Source organism: Mizuhopecten yessoensis, unplaced genomic scaffold (genome assembly GCF_002113885.1).
Source record: "Mizuhopecten yessoensis strain PY_sf001 unplaced genomic scaffold, ASM211388v2 scaffold3431, whole genome shotgun sequence".
Taxonomy (NCBI): domain Eukaryota; kingdom Metazoa; phylum Mollusca; class Bivalvia; order Pectinida; family Pectinidae; genus Mizuhopecten; species Mizuhopecten yessoensis.
Window position 1 is genome coordinate 217551 of NW_018405041.1, and position 5666 is coordinate 223216.

A 5666-nucleotide genomic window follows, 5' to 3' on the forward strand; every position below is an offset into this window, starting at 1 on the left:
CATCTGTCGAGTGTAACATGTTTCCTCTGTAACATGTGTCGTCGGTAACATCTGTCGAGTGTAACATGTTTCCTCTGTAACATGTGTCGTCGGTAACATCTGTCGAGTGTAACATGTTTCCTCTGTAACATGTGTCGTCGGTAACATCTGTCGAGTGTAACATGTTTCCTCTGTAACATGTGTCGTCGGTAACATCTGTCGAGTGTAACATGTTTCCTCTGTAACATGTGTCGTCGGTAACATCTGTCGAGTGTAACATGTTTCCTCTGTAACATGTGTCGTCGGTAACATCTGTCGAGTGTAACATGTTTCCTCTGTAACATGTGTCGTCGGTAACATCAGTCGAATGTAACATGTTTCCTCTGTAACATGTGTCGTCCCTAACATCTGTCGAGTGTAACATGTTTCCTCTGTAACATGTGTCGTCCCTAACCATGTTTCCTCTGTAACATGTGTCGTCGGTAGCATCTGTCGAGTGTGACATATTTCCTCTGTAACATGTGTCGTCGGTAACATGTGTCGAGTGTAACATGTTTCCTCTGTAAAATGTGTCGTCGGTAACATCTGTCGAGTGTAATATGTTTCCTCTGTAACATGTGTCGTAGGTAACATCTGTCGAGTGTAATATGTTTCCTCTGTAACATGTGTCGTAGGTAACATCTGTCGAGTGTAATATGTTTCCTCTGTAACATGTGTCGTCCCTAACCTCTGTCGAGTGTAACACGTTTCCTCTGTAACATGTGCCGTCGGTGACATCTGTCGAGTGTAACATGTTTCCTCTGTAACATGTGTCGTCGGTAGCATCTGTCGAGTGTAACATGTTACCTCTTTATAACATGTCGTCGGTAACATCTGTCGAGTGTAACATGTTTCCCCTGTAACATGTGTCGTCGGTAACATCTGTCGAATGTAACATGTTTCCTCCGTAACATGTGTCGTCGGTAACATCTGTCGAGTGTATCATCTTACCTCTGTAACATGTGTCGTCCGTAACATCTGTCGAGTGTAACACGTTTCCTCTGCAACATGTATCGTCCGTAACATCTGTCGAGTGTAACATGCTTCCTCTGTAACATGTATCGTCCGTAACATCTGTCGAGTGTAACATATTACCTCTCTAACATGTGTCGTCGGTAACATCTGTCGAGTTTAACATGTTTCCTCTGTAACATGTGTCGTCGGTAGCATCTGTCGAGTGTGACATATTTCCTCTGTAACATGTGTCGTCGGTAACATGTGTCGAGTGTAACATGTTTCCTCTGTAAAATGTGTCGTCGGTAACATCTGTCGAGTGTAACATGTTTCCCCTGTAACATATATCGTCCGTAACATCTGTCGAGTGTAACATATTACCTCTCTAACATGTGTCGTCGGTAACATCTGTCGAGTTTAACATGTTTCCTCTGTAACATGTGTCGTCGGTCACATCAGTCGAATGTAACATGTTTCCTCTGTCACATGTGTCGTCCCTAACATCTGTCGAGTGTAACACGTGTCCTCTGTAACATGTGTCGTCGGTAACATCTGGCGAGTGTAACATGTTTCCTCTGTAACACGTATCGTCCCTAACATCTGTCGAGTGTAACATGATTCCTCTGTAACATGTGTCTTCGGTAACATCTGTCGAGTGTAACATGTTTCCCCTGTAACATATATCGTCCGTAACATCTGTCGAGTGTAACATATTACCTCTCTAACATGTGTCGTCGGTAACATCTGTCGAGTGTAATATGTTTCCTCTGTAACATGTGTCGTCGGTAACAACTGTCGAGTGTAACACGTTTCCTCTGTAACATGTGTCGTCGGTGACATCTGTCGAGTGTAACATGTTTCCTCTGTAACATGTATCGTCGGTAGCATCTGTCGAGTGTAACATGTTTCCTCTGTAACATGTGTCGTCGGTAGCATCTGTCGAGTGTAACATGTTACCTCTTTATAATATGTCGTCGGTAACATCTGTCGAGTGTAACATGTTACCTCTTTATAATTTGTCGTCCGTTACATCTGTCGAGTGTAACATGTTTCCTCTGTAACATGTATCGTCCGTAACATATGTCGGATGTAACATATTTTAACATAGAAGCATTATTTATTTTTCAACAAATGTGAAACACGGTTTCTAACTTATATCAATCACTCTTGTTGGCCCAGATGGAAGCGCGTAGGGGGAAACGGAGAACACGACTTGTTTGGGCAGGTGACCTCATACCTTTTCACGTCCGATAGGGGAATCGAACCCCGTCCGTCTTGTTGAAAGGCGGGCTCGTTATCCACTACGCCAACCGACTACCCGAGTGTAACATGCTTCCTCTAAAACGTGTGTTGTCGGTAACATCTGTCGTCCGTGACATGTGTCGCACGTACATTTATCGTCTATAACATGTGCTTGTGTAACATTTATTTTATAGTTTTTATTTTTATTTTATTTTGTTTTTATTTANTTTTTTTTTTTTTTTTTTTTTTTTTGGGGGGGGGGGGGGGATTTTTTCACATATAATAATTAACCCATTAAATCTAATTAAATAAAACAAATAAAAGAGTACTTGATTTCAGTGTCAAGCATCATTTGATAATAAAACACATCACACACCAGCAAATACACAATCGAAATGCGACCAATGCCCAGCCATAATTGTTTGACTAATTAGACATAATATTACAAAATATCACACATACAAATGTTAAGTGTGAATAGGTGGTGTACAAATGAGTCTAGATAAGTTTAAAGTGTTTGTCTGCCTTCCGTCTTTGAATTGCAAATTAACATTGTATGAAAAATGGCTTTAAAACGGCGTCCATTTAGACAGTATGTGTCAGTATTCAAGCAGGAAATACATCAAGGTCACACAAACCAAGCCCACTGTTGTCAATAACGAGTCACGAAATACATAACAGGGCTTTCGGAGCCGCCCGCTAAAACTTGATTATTGAGTGTGATCGTGTGCATTAAAAATGTACTTGTATAAACAGTGTTAGATAGTAATACATGTAGATTTACTATTAGCTAGTTATACCCGGCAACGAAGTTATAGGGTATACTGGAATCAGCTTGTCTATCTGTCTGTCTGCCCCTAGAAAAAGTTTGTCCGGACAACTCCTTCTAACGTGATGGAGCAATTTCAACGAAACTTTCCAAATATGATAACTACAACCTGCAGTTGTGCATCCTGGTATTATTTTTACATTCTGCCCCCCTTTTTTTAACAAAGTTATGGCCCTTTTGTTGAAAAATCCTTGTCCGGACAACTCCAAAGCTATGAGACCAATTTCAACGAAAGTTTACAGATATGATAACTATCCCCTAAAATTGTGCATCCAGGTATTATTCTTTTTGTTCTGACCCTTTTTATGGAGTGATTGCCCATTGTTGGAAAATGCTTGCCCTCACAGCTTCACCAAAACTACTGGACCAATTTCATTGAAAGTTTTCAGATATGATAGCTACCACCTGATGTTGTGCATAAAGGTATTATTTTTTTCAATCTGACTTTTTTTTTTATCGGAGTAATGGCCCTTTGCGGCCAATTTTAACGGAACTTTTCAGATATGAAAACTACCACCTAAAGTTGTGTATCCAGGTATATTTTTCCAACTCTTTTTATGGATTTATGGCCCTTTGTTGAAATATCTTTGTCCTGACAACTTTTCCTAGTCTACAGGGACTATTTCAAAGAAAGCTTACATATATGGCAACTGCCCCTTGACGTTGTGCATCCAAGTAGTACTATTTCATTCCGATCCTTTTAAAAGGAGTTCTGGCCCTCTGTTGAAAAAAAATCTTGTTTGCTTCCTAAACTACTGGGCCAATTTCAATGAAAGTTTACAGATATGGTAATTACCCCCTGATGTCGTGCATCAGGGTTGTATTTTTTTCCTTTCGACCATTTTTAAGGGGTTATGGCACTTTCTTAAAAATCTTTGTCCTGACATCTCTTCCTTAACTACTAGGACGATTTCAGCAAAATTGGTTCATCTGGGATAACAAGATTTGGTTTGCAAGTATGTTTTGGCATTGAGAGGGAGTACAGAAAGTATGAGAGTGACATATATAATTAAATTAGTGTACAGCTCAGCCAATAAAGAAAGCATTACTGGTGGGAGACTATGGATTGCTTTGCAATGCTTTGCCTAAGTAAGCCTTTAGCTTACAGTTCTTGTTTATATAGGAGCGAGATCGGAGTAATTGAACGATCTTTGAAAGGGCTTTTTAGTGGACAAGGTTATAGAGAAACAGCACCGACCTGCGGACTGCCCAACGTTCCCGAATACCTCGAATCCGCGGCCTAGTGTTAGAGGGCTAGTAATCATAGACGGCCAGACACTTTAAACATTCCGTGCCCTTGTATCATTGTTTTGAATAAAGGCTATCAAATGTAAATAAAGTCACGTTAAGAAGTGATTTCTAAATTCCAGTCATCTCAAATGTTTTGAGAGAACTTCATAAATTCCTGTCTTCTCTGGCATTTTCCTCGTAAGAAATAATGAACTCTGTAGTAACTTTGTCCAAGTATTCACTGGGTACTTGTATGCTCATGTAGTTTAGCGTGACTCGAACTCGGTAATCGTTGTGTGATCAAAGGTTACGACACCTATATACAATGGTAGCTATCTTCAATTTTTCTCATATACCATTTATAAAAAAGCTTGGATTTTCATTGAAAACGTAAGATAACAATATATGTTTCAAAATATATTTTACGGAATTCTCTTATAAAAGACGTAAGAAACCTATTTGCATTCTTTATTTTCAACCCTACATGCTCCCTTCAAAACGTGTCTGATCGTGAAAATATCCATAAAAGCATCAAGTTTTAACAGTTAATTGAAGTAGAAGTAGGTACACATACTATGTCACAACCTTATATACTGCAATATGTAAGCAAATACTTACACCGATTGCAGTATATACTATTTGTGTATTGGGTTTATATAATATAATCTAAAATACATACATTTAGAAAGATTAAAGGCATATTACATGAACCTTATCTGCCCTTATTCTATGATGCATAAAACCGTTATCTTTGGCATCCTTCACTTTTACAATAACATTTGATATGATTCAGAAATGAACACCATGTTTACTCTATTACAGTATAATATAAACCATATTTAGATAATATGTACAGCTGTATTCTACTACATGAAATAAAAATTAAATGACCTTTTTTGTCTGTTTTTGTTCAAATTATGGGAATACGAACGTTCATTAACTCCGTCATTTGCTGTTCTTCCTTCATGGCAGATTGCTTGGACACGGAGAGTCCGAGAAATCATTTATCCGTCCGGAAGTTATTTTCAGGAATATAAGTGGAAGCTCCTCATACAATTGTAGGGGACTGTTGCTTACACCTCAAGACGCTTCGTTCTGTCACAAGTTCTTCGACATTATCTGGAGATCGATCTTGTTGTTTTCCTTACAGTGAGTTAGGTCATGTAGGAACTTGTTTGTGGTGGTAGATTTGCTAATTGACATGAGAAAATAAAAAAAATAAAAAAATATGTTTACTGATCTACATAACTAGATTATAATTTACAATACTTCAAATATTTGGATATTATTTTATTTTTACACTATCTGTTGTTTTGGGGGCAGAAATCATCTGTCATACATTAATAATGATGAGGCTGTTTGTACTAGAATTGTGGACTCTTAGCCCCCCCCC